Here is a 15,771-nt window from a genome sequence, read left to right as displayed (position 1 = left end):
CCACAAGCGATGTTCCTTCAGGTTTAGTTTAATTTATTAACATTAGTCCTTAGGGTCTGCTCATTCGACCATTACTAAATTTAATGATCCATCAGCATATGTCTTATTGGCAGATATATTGTGACCACTTTTGTTACATGCTAAGTTGAAATCTAAATATGCTCCATTTTTGGCATTTCCTCTAATATTCCACTCAGAAAATTCTCTTAAAAAAGGAAATGAAATTAATCTGGAACAAGCTGTTCTTGATTTTAACACATGGATTCCTATTAATTAAGTGCTTGGCCTTCTAAATGTTAATGTACTGTCTTTTAATAAAACATTCTAAGATTTTATAAGTTTTAATTCATATTTACTAGCAGGTCTCCAGAGGGAGGAATTCACATTCTACTGCTTTTCCATGTTTTTCAAAGAACACAGACTGCAGCTTGACCATCACATGATACTGTAGTTACCTGGGATGGAGATACTTAGGTCAAAAATGCTGGAGTGGACTCATTAAGAATAGCTATGCACCCACTTATTGCTTCCCAATTTCTGTTGAACATTGGTTGGCAGTCAATAGGCATTTATTAGCATTTTTGATATTATTTTTGCAGGGCTCTGTGCTAGTTTTGACTCTTTTTTTAAACCCTTACTTTTCATTTTGGAGTCAATACTGTTTTTTCGTTCCAAGGCAGAAAAGCAGTAACCATTAGGGGTTAAATGACTTGCCCAGGGTCACATGGCCAGGAAGTATCTGAGACTAGATTTGATCCTTGGACCACCCGCTGGGCCTGACTCTCAATCCACTGAGCCACCCAGGTGCTCCCTTGATTCTTCTTTTAATAAAATTTCCTAGAACATTGTCCTATTAAGAGTGTCGGGATCCATAACTAGATATGGGGATAGACAATGAAGTCAATGGGCATCTTTATCATAAAGTATTCCATTAGGTTGGATAATTGTAGTCCTTTATAATTACACATCTGAGGGTTTTTATTTTTAAAGTAATAAATACTTATTTTCCTTATAGCAAATAGTTGCTTTTCATTATTTATTTCCCATGTAACATTTGTCACTGTATCATTCTTTTTGCTGGCCAGTCCAGGTCTTAATGCAACCACAAACTTTGAAAGGTCATGATGTGAAGAAGAAATAAGACAAAGTGGCAGCCAATGGCCTGAGAACTGATATCTGCATTCCACCCCCTTAGCCCGACTGCTACAGGCACGGGTGAGTGACCAATGACTGGGACTAGGTGGATAAGAATAGAAGAGAAGCCATGGTTTGAGAAATGGAGAAATTTTAGCAAGACAAGATACATAGCTGGGGATGGTTACCTTCCTTTTTCACAATTCGTTTATAAAAATAAGGAACTGAGTTTTGACACTTTTATTTTGAAAGAATGATAAATACAATATATAAGCATAAATAATAGTAATTTTTGATAATAAAGATTCTGAAAAGTCCGTTGTCTGAATAACAGTAGATGGCAGTAAAGGACAATATTTCTTTGGAAAATGCATTGGCATTCAAATACTATGATCTGTTTCAAAGTATGATATAGCTTTGGCCCATTAATATGGAAAATGTCACTTGGTCTCTAGATATTGACTGCTTTCATTCCTTTTACAGTTATTTAAATTAAAATATAAAGCTATCTTTCAACTCCTTACTTCATTGAGAACTTTTCTAAAGAACATTGCTATAGATTTATTCAATTGAAAATTCCATCCAACTGATGTTAGCAGTTTCTAAAAATTCTCAAGTAATTTCATTTTATTCCATTTTCAATGATCCAGCATCACACTTCAATTGCCTTCAGAGGGTGTTCTTGGAAATTCCTATAAATGGAGAAGATAATTCAAAAATTTTTTCTGAATATTTTACAAGTATATATATATATATATATATATATACATATATATATATATATAAAATCTCTTTCCTGCTTTATAGTTCCTCATCAATGACTATCTGCTTGACATCTCCAACTGGATATCCCATTACTTTTCTAAATAAACATGTCCAAAACATAATTCATAATCTTTCCTGTTAAACTTGACCCTCCCAATTTGATTACTTCCATTGAGAGTGCTTCCAACCTTCTAATTATTCATATTTATAGTCCTGGAGTCATCCTTCAGTCTTCTACCTTCTTCTGTCCTCATATCCAATTAGTTATCATTTCTTGATTCCACTTCTACAACATCTCTCTAATCCTATTTCCATTTTATCTTCACTATCCTGACCCAAGACTTTATCATCATTTGGTCTTGACTATTAAATACCCTAATTGTCATTGCTGCTTCTAGTGTTTCCTCCATACAATCCATTTTCCACACATCTGCCAAAATAATCTTTCTAAGACATATGTCTTCCAACATGACCCCTCTGAGAAAGAAGACTCTTAACTTTTGAATAAATTAAAAATATATCAGTATGATGCTTAAAATCCTCACTAAGATGATAGAAAGGGAAAATGCAAATATTGGAGGAGTAGAAAAACTGTGACACTAATAAAATGTTGATGGAATTGTGAACTGATCTAACCATTCTGGAGAGCAATTTAAAATTATAAACAACTATAAAACTGTTTATACCCTTTGACCTAGCATTATCACCATTAAATTTGATTCTTAAGGTCATCAGGGAAAAATAAGTCTATATGTCCTAAAATATTTATAGTAACTCTCTTTGTGATGTTAAAGAAATGGAAATTATGTGGATTCTCATCATCTGAATAATGAATAAGTTGTGGTATATGATGGTGATGAAATACTATAAGAATGACTGTTGGTTAGTTTTAGAAAAATAAGGAAAGGCTTTCATGGAATATTGTAGAGTGAAATGAGCAGAACCAAGGGAAAGTTGTGTACAATAGCAACAGTATTGTTCAAAGACTAACTGTAAATAACTAAGCTATTTTGAGTAATATGCATATATGTGCATATATACATTGGCCTTTTCTAATGAAGACTTGGGAGGGAGCAAGGGAGAGAGGAAGACAACTTGGAACTCAAAATCTAACAAAATTATTTAAATAAAAAAATTTAATGAAGATCTTCTGCAATTTTATTCCAACCTAACTTTTTAGCTTTTTTTCTTTTTCTATTTTCAAACTTTATTTTCCATTCTGGAGAATTTAGCTCTTTTTTGAGTCAAACTGGATAACTGGTAGATGTTCAAAGATTTTATCTCCTACCTTTCTGCATTTGCATCAGGTATCTCCCATGCTTGGAATGCCCTGACCCCCTAATCATTGAGTTTCAGAAATCTTATCTTTCTTCTGGGCTCAGTTTAGTGAAATGTTCCCAAGTCAAAGGAACCATTTGTTGATGTTTTAGACCTGCACACATTTTGTGTGTGTGTGTGTGTGTGTGTGTGTGTGTGTGTGTGTTTACTTATTTGTATATGTGCTATATCCCTTCCAAAAGAATATGAGCCCCTTGGTGTCATGGACTGTTTAGTCTTACATAAGGTAGTCACTTAAGATTGTGGATTGAAATGAATATAATTGATGTTTATGTTTTGAATAATCTTATTAGGTATATTTAAGAGAATAATGATTTTATTTTTTAAATTGCTATATTACCTAGATAGTCTGGTTCTTTGTTTTTTCTTATGCATTGCTTTTATACTGCTTTCCACAAAAATAGTTTCTAAGTTCCATGTGGGCAAGATTGTGTCACAATTTTATCTTCATCTGACATAGTGTTTGGTACATGGTATGTCTCAGTGGATAATACGGGACAGGAAACCATATCAAGGAATTTAGAGTGGTCTTGCTACATCCTAAGGAGACTAGAAGGCAAAAGGTACACAAGGCAGTCACAGTGTCTCCATCTCCAAATTGAAGTGTGGCTGAAGGAATAGAAAACTTTCTTTCATCTACTCAACTCATGATCTCACCAAAGTTCAAGGACATAGCAAATACATATGGTGATACCTTTGCCTATTCTGACCCAGTCCATCCTTCCCTTATTTTGGAGGGTTTAAATCAAAGATAAATGGTGGACTGGATAGATCCTTCATGTATAAAGTTCTTTCCTCTCCTGCATCTCCAAATTCTAATTTGTTTTCCTTTGTCCTCCATTTCATTAATATTTCTAGGTATGTGGAGTTCTCAATCTTTTTTGTTGCATACTTTGATGCCTGTTTTTTGAAGGAAACACTCTGTGATTTGTACCATTCCTTCCTTCTTCCACCCCAACAAAGCTTATCTTTTCTGATGTCTTGTTTGATGTCTCGTTTCTTTAAGATTGTATTGTAGCAATTGGCTACCTAATCTAATATACTATTTCAAGCTAGATCACTAATGGTTAATGGTAGCTTAATTTTATATTTGCATTTAAGTAGGGGCTTTATGATCTTAACTCAAATTTAACTTAGAGTGAATGAAATAGTGATTACTAAATGTTTAGCTCAGGAAAGCCTTTTGGCACTACTTAAATCACATAGTGGCCACTTCCCTCACATCTTACCTATTAACATGGAATGGGAATTGAATCCAGCCTCCATGCTTCCCAACTGGCAAACTCTTGGGCCAAGTAAGGCTTTGACTTTGTAAGAGGATGAGAATATCTAATTATATCAACCTTCTCACCCAGGGAAGCTGGTAAAGTAGAGTAGAGGTTGCAAAGCACACATTAATCATGTATTGCAAAGTAATCAGAAGTCAAGAAGGTCTTAAGCACATCAGGTTGATTATGGTCTATTCTCTTTTCAATCTGACATATGGAAATACTTTGTCTCTATCTCCCCAAAACAATACTCATCCATTCTCTCTCAGCTCTCTTTATGGTACTCAATCATGCCCCCTGTTCAGGAAATTGCTCAGGGTAGAAAAGATATACTTCTAAGGAACTACCATTGGGCCCCAGCTTCCTAAGGAAGGAACATTTGTGGGCACTTCATTGTTAGAATTTACTTGGCTAATAAAGCCCTTACTGTATGTTTCCCCCCCCTCAGAAATGGTATACATTTTCCTTTCCAATCAAGCATGTTTCATGTTCCATTTCTGGAAATGCTTCACTGACTCTTAAGAAATGGGGCTTGAATAAAAAAGACACTTCAATGATCCCTAAGAGTGTTAAACAGATTCTACAGACCATAATTCCTAGGTACTGGGTATTCAGATAAAATTAGCATTCTAAGTTGATTGTTACTCAAAAAGAGAAAGAGTAGGGCTCTTTAAAAAATAGGTCTTAAGCCTTAACTTTAATGCCATTTTTGTAACAAGATTTAAGTTGCACTGAAATTATTTTCTCAGGGGAAAAAAAAAACCTAGATAATTCACTTCAGGCTTGTTGTTTGGATTAATACATACTTTATCACTGATGTCTAAGAGAGAAAAAAATCTTATATTAGATCATGAGTAGTTCAGTTGTTCCATGTTGCAAAATCCTTACCAAGGTATGTCAATTTACCTTATAGAATAGAACTCTAGACCTGAAAGGCAAGTTAGAAGTCATCTTATTCAAAATTCCAAATGGTACTGAAATTCTTTCTATATTTCATTCATTCTCCACTTGGATTTCTTCAGTGATAAGGCGGCCACTAGTTCCTCAAAAAGCCTATTCCACTATAAAAGTTTTTGTTATGTTGAGTTGAAATTCCCAAACTTTGCCTTTTACTTAAAGTAAATATTTTAGAATATAATCTTTTACCTCTTCCTTTTGGCAGCACCTCAAATGTCAGAAATAGCTACCACGTGTCTCTTAAATGTTTCTAGTCTATGCTGAGTTTCCTCTAGGACTTTCCAGATTACACTGGTCTCCCCCTCCTTCCAGAAATCTTTTGGATGTATTCCAGTTTGCCAACATTCCTCTTAAAGGCATCAAGAACTAGATACAAAATATTATCTGATCCACGAAGACATATAACTCCACCAATATTTTAGTCTAATAGAAAACAAACATCAGAATTGTGTCATTTCCAAACATTATTTCAATGGTCATCCAAACTGAAAAATAATATATAATTCTCTCCCTTGGCTCTCTTATGCAATCAGTCAGTCTCTTCTGATGACTTTTCTGATGTAATATGTCCTTGAATTATCCCTCCATGATCCATTTTATTCCCATTTTCAGGACACTATTCAAGTCCTCATAACCTTCTACCAGTATTACTGCAACAAAGCTTTTTTTTTGTCATATTAATTTTCCTAAAATATTACCTAAATTTTCCTAAAATATTTCATCACACTACTTCCCTACTCTGGAAACCTTCTGTGGCTCTCCATTATGCAAAGAATAATGGACACACTCTAGCTGGGCATTCAAGATTAGACACAATTTGGCCCTGCTTAAGCTTTCTAAGCTTCTCTTTTCCCCAACCTAGAGGAACTGGATTCACTTACCTAGGGCAACAGCTGGAATTACAAAGCCATTATGCAAGATTGAGTCCATAGATTTTCTCACTGAATGCCAAATTTAATCATCCACAAAAACTCCATATTCTCTTCTGGATCTACCAAAGTCTAGTCCTCATTCAAAGAAAGAATCATTTCTGAAAAAAAAAATCAAAATATTAGCTTTCTTTTTGCATTATATATTATAAATATTAAATATTATTTAGACCTGATAACTCTAAAATTCATGACATTTATTGCTCAAGGAAAATAGCAACTAAATAGAAAAAGAAAGTTTCTCTTTAGCTTAAAACATTTGATTTCTAAAGAAAACTATAGGCCAATCTCCTTAATGAACATAGATGAAAAATCGTAAATAGAATACTAACAAAAAGACTCCAGCAAGTGATAATGAGGGATATTAATAATGATCATATGGGTTTTATACCAGGAATTCAAGGATGGTTTAATATTAGGAAAACCATCCACATAATTGACTATATCAACAAACAAACCAACAAAAATCACATGATTATCTCAATAGATGCAGAAAAAACCTTTGAAAAAATACAACACTCATTCCTATTGAAACCACATGAAAGCATATGAATAGAAGAGCCTTTCCTAATTATAATAAATAGTATATATCTACAACCATCAGCAAGTATCATATTCAATGGGGATAAATTTGAAGCATTCCCAATAAGATCAGGAGTGAAGCAAGGATGCCCATTATCACCTCTATTGTTTAATATTGTACTAGAAAGACTAGCAGTAGCAATTAGAGAAGAAAAAGAAATTGAAGGTATTAAAAGAGGCAATTAGGAGACCACACTATTACTCTTTGCAGATGATATGATGGTCTACTTAAAGAATTCTACAGAATCGATCAGAAAGCTAATTGAAATAATCAACAACTTTAGCAAATTTTCAGGATACAAAATAAACATATAAATCATCAGCATTTCTATATGTTTCCCAAATATCTCAGAAGCAAGAGTTAGAAAGAGAAATTCCATTTAAAATAACACTAGACAATATAAAATACTCAGAAATATATCTGCCAAGACAAACACAGGAACTATTTGAACATAACTACAAAATACTCTCCACACAATTAAAACTAGGTCTAAATAATTGGAAAAACATTAATTGCTAATGGGTAGGAAGAGCCAACATAATAAAAATGACAATCCTACCCAAACTAATTTACTTATTTAGGGCTATACCCATCAAACTACTAAAAAACTTTTTTACTGAATTAGAAATAACTAAAACAAACTTCATTTGGAAGAATAAAAGATTAAGAATATCATGGGAAGTAATGAAAAAGAAAATGTGAAGGAAGGTGGCCTAATAGTACAAACTATATTATAAAGCAGTGGTCAACAAAACAATATGGTACTGGCTAAGAGAAAGAAAGGAGAATCAGTGGAATAGACTTGGGGTAAGTGACCTCAGCAAGACAGTCTATGATAAACCCAAAGATTCCAGCTTTTGGGACAAAAATTCACCATTTGACAAAAACTGCTGGGAAAATTGGAAAACAGTATGGGAGAGATTAAGTTTAGATCAGTATCTCACACCCTACAGCAAAATAAACTCAGAATGGGTGAATGACTTGAATATAAAGAAGGAAACTATAAGTAAATTAGGTTAACATAGAATAGTATACTTGTCAGATATTTGGGAAATGAAAGATTTTAAGAACAATCAAGAGTTAGAAAAAATTACTATGTGTAAATTAATATATTTTATTACATTAAATTAAAAAGGGTTTGTACAAACAAAACCAATGTACCCAAAATTATAAGGGAAGCAACAAATTGGGGGGAAAATCTTCATAACAAAAAATTTTCACAAGTTTATAAAAAGCCCTCAAATTTATAAAGAGCTAAATCAATTGTACAAAAATCAAGCCATTCCCCAATTGATAAATGAGCAAGGAAATGAATAGGCAATTTTCAGATAAAGAAATCAAAACTATCAATTAGCACATGAAAAAGCATTCTAAATCTCTTATAATCAGAGAAATGCAAATCAAAACAACTCACACCTAGCGATTGACTAGTGAGATACCACCTCACATCTAGCAGATTGACTAAAAGGGAAGTAACAAATGTTGGAGGGGATGTGGCAAAATTGTAACATTAGTACATTGCTGGTGGAGTTGTGAATTGATCCAGCCATTCTGGAAGGCAGTTTGGAACTATGACCAAATGGTCCTAAAAGACTGTCTGCCCTTTGATCCAGCCATAGCACTGCTGGGTTTGTACCCTAAAGAGATAATAAGGAAAATGACTTGTACAAGAATATTCATAGCTGCACTCTTTGTGATGGCAAAAAAACTGGAAAATGAGGGAATGCCCTTCAATTGGGGAATGGCTGAACAAATTATGGTATATATTGGTGATGGAATACTATTGTGCTCAAAGGAATAATGAACTTGTGGAATTCCATGTGAACTGGAACGACCTCCAGAAAGTGATGCAGAGTGAAAGGAGTAGAACCAAGAGAACAATGTACACCAAGATTTATACACTTTGGTACAATCAAATGTAATGGACTTCTCTACTAGCAGCAATGCAATGATCAAGGACAATTTGGAGGGCCTTATGAGAAAGAATGCTTTCTATAATCTGTGGGAATAGAAACACAAAAGAAAAACAACTGCTAAATCACAAGGATCGATGGGGAATTGGGGATATAGACTCTAAATGACCACCCTAGTGTAAATATTAATGGTATAGAAATGGGTCTTGATCAATGACACATGTAAAACCCAGAGGAATTGCATGTTGGCTATGGGAGGGGGTTTAAGGGAGGGCAAGAAAAGAACATGAATCTTGTAACCATGGAAAAATATTCCAAATTAATTAAATAAATTTTTCAAAAAACAAATGTTTGAGTTAGAATAGAAGATAAAAGTAGTGAATGTAAACTTCCCTAAGATAAGGCACTATCTTTAGGCAAGAGTCATTGAATATATGGATATTGAGGAAAAGATTTAGTCTTTGTATTATGGAAGAAAAGCAAAATTTTATACTTTTGGTACATAGCCATCAGAGATAATTTATCAATCATGTTGTTAACTTCCAGCATGTCCTCTTAGGAGAAGTGTCAAAGAGCAAGTTTCTCCTACTCTTCCTTCTCATCTTCACCTCCTGACTTCTGTGGTTTCTTCAAATCCTAGCTAAAATTTCACCTACAAGAAGTCTCTTTATTCTAGCACCTACCCTCTGTTATTCCCTCTTTATTCTGTGTATGCCTTATTTGTACATAATTGCTTGCATGCTAGTTATTCCATTAGACTGTGAACTCCTTGAGAAAAGGAATTGTCTTTGGTCTTTTTCTGTATCCCCATTGTTTATCACAATGCAGCCCCACAATAGGAAATTAATGAATGTTTATTGACAGAGTAAGTCAATTTCTCCAGAAAATTGATGATTGTCTTACTTATTTTAATGTTCAAGAAAGAAGAAATGAATTTCTTCCGTAATATAATTTAATGCATGAAGTTAGATTAGGCTTCTGATTTACCAAGCAGAATTTTATAGAAATGTTAATATTATTGGTACAGGTTTGGAGATTATCCACCTTTCTAGAAAAATAAAAGGCCTCTTTAAGTAAACAAATAAAGAAGAAGGAGAAGACTTTCTCTCTTGATTTGGACTATGATGAATTGAGGGTACTATCTTTGGTTCTCTGATGGTCTTGTACCAAAAAAGGACATTTCCTCTTTATACACTCCCTTTATGGGTTGCTCTTTTAATCTTGTGAAAGATGAAAAAGAAATGAAGAGTTTTCCACTCAGTTCAATCACCACAAGTAAAAAAGCATCTTTTTGTTTCCTGGAAAGAAGATCTTTCCAAGAAATAAGACTTCAGACTGGGGTATTGACTTTTTAGCATGGGTTAAGCATGATGGCATGCTTTGAATAGTCAAAGATTGATAAAGTTTTGCATTTACGAGAGACCAAAGATTTTAGACTAGGACCCTGATAAAATATTCTTTCTTAATATATTTTATGACACAAGTGCCACTTCTGATTCCAGTAGGATCCTACAGTCAAAGTTTGATAAGAAAAATTATATTTAGAACAATCAACAATGATGCAATCTTGTTTTTAACATATACTTTTCATACTATAAAATTAATGTTAACAGATCTAGAAAATGTCCCTCAATTCCCCTATACAATAAAACACAGAGCTCTTTATCTTAAGGAACCTATAGAAAGATTAATAAATTCCCATAAAAATGGCAACAACAGAAACTCATTTATGGACAATGTCTTTCTGAGCTCCATTTATCTAAGATAAGGACAAGAACAATAAAGTAACTGTGAATTTGCTGGTTCCCACTATCTGAAAGCCAGGATTGCCCTTTCCTGGAAGTTCTTTTAGTGCCTGTAATAGATTAGGAGGGATGACTTTATTTTCTGCTGTTGACTTAACTCCTCATATTCTGTTCCTCCAATTTCAGGATTTTAAGAACATGCATTCCAGTTGATCGCTTAACAGTAGGACTAGCTTTTACAAAAGAATATCTACTTCAAAGGTACTACAAGAATATATACAAATCTTTCTCCTATTATCAAAGGGCAAGATTTCTCCCATACTCCCTTGATCACTGGGGAGGATAGGGGGCTTAAGCTCAAACATTCACTCAATCTTAGTGTAGAATTAGTTCCACCATGTTCTAAATTCAAAGCTTCCTTGGGCATATATCACAAGCACTGACTTTCCTGCTCTGTTTCCAATATTGTACCTAGAATCCTGGATTCCAAGATCCCTGTAGCTTGAGTTCCTGGTTCCAGGACTACATTCTTTGAACCTAGAAATGAAAAGGACAAGTAAAACAAGACCAAACCTCAAATTCATTTTTCAAAGTCATAGGGCTTAAGAGAAAATAAGATATCTTAATTCCTTTTCCCGATAACTGCAAGATGTCACCCTGTGAATAAATGAGTCCCTGGTCACATCTAGAAGGGAGAAAGAGAGAAAGAGAGATTAAAAAACTGTCCCAATTTGGTGTTTTTAAAAACAGCCATCCTGTATATAGATATATGTCACCTTTTACAACATGACACACATGGAAATATATACTGCATGATAGCACATGTATAACCTGTATCATATTACCTCCTTTCTCAGGGAAAGGGATGAGGAAGATCTGGAGAGGACATAACCTAAAAAAAATTAAGAATTCCTGCTTTATATCATTTCATCAATTGTAACTAAAGGTATTTATTGTACAAAATCTTTTTTTAAAGAATTTTTGAAATACTCAAAGAATACCTAAAAAGTTCTATTTGAGTTTTATCTTCTCCAATCTAAATCTCCCCATGTTCTGCTCAAATAACAAGGGGTTCAAGGCTTTTCCTTGGATGGATCTTTCTTTGGATGTTTTCCATTTTATGAATGTGCTGAAACTTTAGAAAACATTAAAAAATATATATTTTAATGTCTTCATAATTGTGTCACCTCCAACACAAACAACTCTGACCATGTTTACTCTTTCTAAATTCGTATACCATTTTATTTCCTCATAGAGTATACTTGGTATTGAGATATATTAGGATGACCAAATTAAAAACTGGCTAAGTGAAAATCATGTCAAATTCAAGACGCTCAAAAATACTTGTATGTAACCATAAATACAAGTCCTTATTTGAGAGACATTTATTTCAAAAATTTTTTTATAAAAGTAGTAACATCAAGTTAGTCAATGTAGTAGTAGTAGTAGTAGTAGTAGTAGTAGTAGTAGTAGTAGTAGTAGTAGTAGTAGTAGTAGTAGTCTCTCGGTAACCGAGGATGATGATTGTCTTTGTGAGCTTTCATCTGTGATGTAGATGAGTGTGCACAAAAACACTTGTGCGTGAAGGAGATTTAAGTGGAAAAGTCGATGCACAGAGACAGTCCCACTCTCTCGGCATTGGAAGCCTGGGTCCAGTGGCATGAAAAGTCATTACACCTGGAGACTTCCTCAGCTACATTGGATGGCCGTGTTGTCTTTTGTGCTCCAACACGCCCTAAGCACTCCACAGTGCCTTGCTGTGTCGCCATCTCAGCCGTTGAACCTTCTTATTGGTTTCTTCCGTCTGTTCCGCCGAAGCAGTCTTCACATGCTGGGTGAGCAAAGCCCTGGTTCACCGGGGGTTGACTACCCAATGGCTACCCTCACAAGGTTTAGCCGGCCTGTCGAAGCCGTTGCCCGGGGTGTGGCCACTGTCACATGCTAGCAGCTACTGGGAGCCACAAGTGAGAGCTGGGTGTCAGGTGAGGGTCAAAGGCTGGAGAGCTACCCTAGGAGGGCACGACAAGCCCTCCATACCAGAGATACTACCCCTCCCTGAATACCACTGTACAAAAGGCAGTTAATGATGTAAGATTATAGCTCAGGAGAGAGACTGAGATCAGACATATAGATCTGGAAATCTTCTGCATAGAAACATGAATAAAGACCCAGCAAAGGAGGAGAACTGGAGGGGGAAGAGTACCAAGGAAACCAAGAAAGAATACTATATATATATATATATATATATATATATATATATATATATATATATATAGGACAATAAGGTGATCCACAGTATCAAAAGCTGCAGAAAGGTGAAGATGGATGAGAATCAAGAAGAAACCTTTATATTTGGAAATTAGTAGTTCATGGATAACTTTGGAGTGTTCAACTTGAATGATAAGATCAGAAGCCATATTATAAATGGTTTAGAAAAATACAAGAGAAGAGGAATCCATGGGATCTACTATGGATGGAATTATCAGGGAGTTTAACGAAGAAGATAAAAATAATATCAAATGATATCAAGTGGAAATGACTTAATTGAGTATTTTTTAATGATTTGGAAATATATATGTTTGAAGGCAGCAAGGATGTATGTAGTTGACAAAGTATAAAGTTGAAGATTAGTGAAAGAATGGGTACAAGAGTGGGAGCAATCTGGCTGAGATTATGGAAGATAATATGAGCAAATGTGCATATTGAAAGGTTGACTTTGTCAAGGAAAATTACCAAATTTTTATCTAACAGCAAAATAAAGAAGAGATAGATGAAGATGGCATTTAAGTGATATGAGAAAAGAGGAAACATAGTAGAGGGAGCTCTGGGCAAATTGCTTCAATTGCAGGGGGAATTAAATATTAGGCAAAGTTTTCAATTGGAACAATGAGGGGAAGGGTACAATGGGAGGCTTGAGAAAGAATGTCTGAAATAGCTTCTATTAAGAGTAGTATCATGAATCAATTAAGAAGCAGTAGATATATTGTCTTGCTGGAGTGAGGGCCAGTGAAAACTAGAAAACAGATTAATTGTGGTCTTAATCAATACAGTTTTGTGATTTCTTCTTACTCTATTAAGCAACATGTGGATAGGACTGCAGAGATGGGAATAACCCAGTGTTGGGATTTTGTATGGCAAGAGAAATGATAGTATCATGGACCAAGAGATTTGAGAGTAGAGGAGAGTGTAGAGTTAAACTGGTTCACTAAGGGGATGACAAAGAATTAAGGAGAGTATGAGTGAAGATGGTAGACTGGTAGAAAACTGAAAGGTAGAAAGAGTAAAAGTCACAGTGAAGATGAAGAATAGAGTTAAGATATTCTTAAATTCTTTAAATTTATTTTTCATTTACATGTAGAAGCAATTTTTGATAATTATTTTCAGACATTCCTTGAAGTGGTATATAGCCTGATATAGGTTATACCAGTGCTTTCATGTAATACATATTTCTATATTGCTCATGTCCGTGTCATGATAAAAGACATATCACATATATAATAAAACATTATGAAGTAAATAAAGAGGAAGATGTCATGTCTTGATCTGCAATCAGACTCCAACAATTCCTTCTTTGGCTGTGGATAGTATTTTTCATCATGAATTTCTTGTGGTTATCATACTTAGTTTACTGATAATGGTTTGGTCCTTCACAGCTGACCATTGTACAGTATTTCTGTTATTGTATACATTGTTCTCCTGGCTCTGCTCACTTTACATTATGTAAGTTCATATAAGTCTTTCCAGGTTTTTATGAACTTATCTTGTTTGTCATTTCTCATAGCACAATAGTATTCCATTACAATTATATACCACAACTTGTTCATCCAACCCCCAAGTGATATATTGCCACTACAAAAAGAACTACTGAAAACATTTTGGTATAAATAGGTCCTTTCCCCCTGCCTCTCATCTCTTTGGGATAAAGACCTAGAAGTCTGAGTCAATGGGTATGCAAAGTTTTATGGTCCTTTGAGTATGGTTTCATATTGCTCTGTGAAATGGTTGTATCAGTTCGCAGTTCCACAATCCACCGTGTATTAGTGTCCCAAATTTCCTGCATTTTTTTCCCTTTTTGGTAATGTTAGCCAATATGATTGGTATGAGGTGATATCTCAGATTTAATTTGTTTTAAGTTTCATTCCTCTTATCAATAGCCATTTGGAGCAGTTTTTCATATAAATATTGATAGTTTTAATTTTTTTCTGAGAACTGCTTGTTCATATCCTTTTGCCATTTTTCAGTTGGAGAATGTTTTGTGTTCTTGTAAATTTGACTCTATTCTTTATGTATTTGAGAAATGAGGCATTTTTCAGGGACATTTGCATTGGTTTGTTTCTATAAAACCTTTGTATTTTTTATTTTTTTGAAAAGATATTTCATTTTGCCAATTACGCAAAATAATAATTTTCCACATAAGTTGTTTGAAGTTATAATATTCAAATTGTCTTCTCTCCTTCACCTCCCCCTTCCCAAGAGATGGTAAGCAAGTTGATTTGGGTTATACATATATTACTATACAAAACATTTTTCCATAATGTCATGATTGTAAGAGAATACTCACATAAAACCAAATTTCCCCAAATAAATAAAGTGGAAAAAAAAAAACATGTGTTTTAATCTGCATATATGACTCCAACAGTTCTGTCTCTGGAGGTGGATAACAATTTTTTTCATAAGTCCTTCTGAATTGTCCTGGATCATTGTATGGCTGAGAGTAGTTAAGGTTTTCACAAGTGGATTATCCCATGATATTGTTCTTATTGTGTACAATGTACTCCTAGTTCTGCTTATTTCACTCCACATCAGTTCATGCAGGTCTTTTCATCTCTTTTTGAAATCATCCTGTTAATCATTTCTTACAGCACAATAGTGTTCCATCACCATCATAAACCACAATTTGTTCAGCCATTTGACAATTGATGGATATCTCCATAATTTTCAATTGTTTGTCACCATAATATTTTTGTACAATTGGTTCTTTTCCCCTACCTTTTTAAAAATATCTTTGCGATACAGATGTAGTAGTGGTATTACTAGATCAAAGGGTATGAATAGTTTTAAAAACCTGTTTAATCAGAAAAATACATTTCAAAGTTAATTAACATGGAAGTGGGAGTCTTATGGGTGATACCAAAATAA

The 15,771-nt window shown here is 34.2% G+C and overlaps 1 long non-coding RNA gene across 2 annotated transcripts; it reads right to left on the bottom strand.

Annotated features, from left to right (window-relative positions):
• Positions 1 to 1,132: 1,132 nt before the first annotated feature.
• On the bottom strand, positions 1,133 to 11,287 carry LOC103092103 (uncharacterized). Of its 2 annotated transcripts, none has more exons than XR_008917746.1 (3): positions 11,206 to 11,287; positions 6,344 to 6,492; positions 1,133 to 1,826 (listed from the first exon to the last, which is right to left on the bottom strand). It is a non-coding gene; the product is annotated as an uncharacterized LOC103092103 (long non-coding RNA). The 2 variants fall into 2 exon arrangements; XR_008917747.1 differs by lacking the exon at positions 11,206 to 11,287 and adding an exon at positions 11,104 to 11,176.
• Positions 11,288 to 15,771: the final 4,484 nt, after the last annotated feature.

The sequence above is a fragment of the Monodelphis domestica genome, chromosome 3 (genome assembly GCF_027887165.1).
Source record: "Monodelphis domestica isolate mMonDom1 chromosome 3, mMonDom1.pri, whole genome shotgun sequence".
NCBI lineage: Eukaryota > Metazoa > Chordata > Mammalia > Didelphimorphia > Didelphidae > Monodelphis > Monodelphis domestica.
The sequence above is the reverse complement of the archived record's forward strand: the minus strand, read 5'-3'. Positions and strand labels throughout refer to the sequence as shown.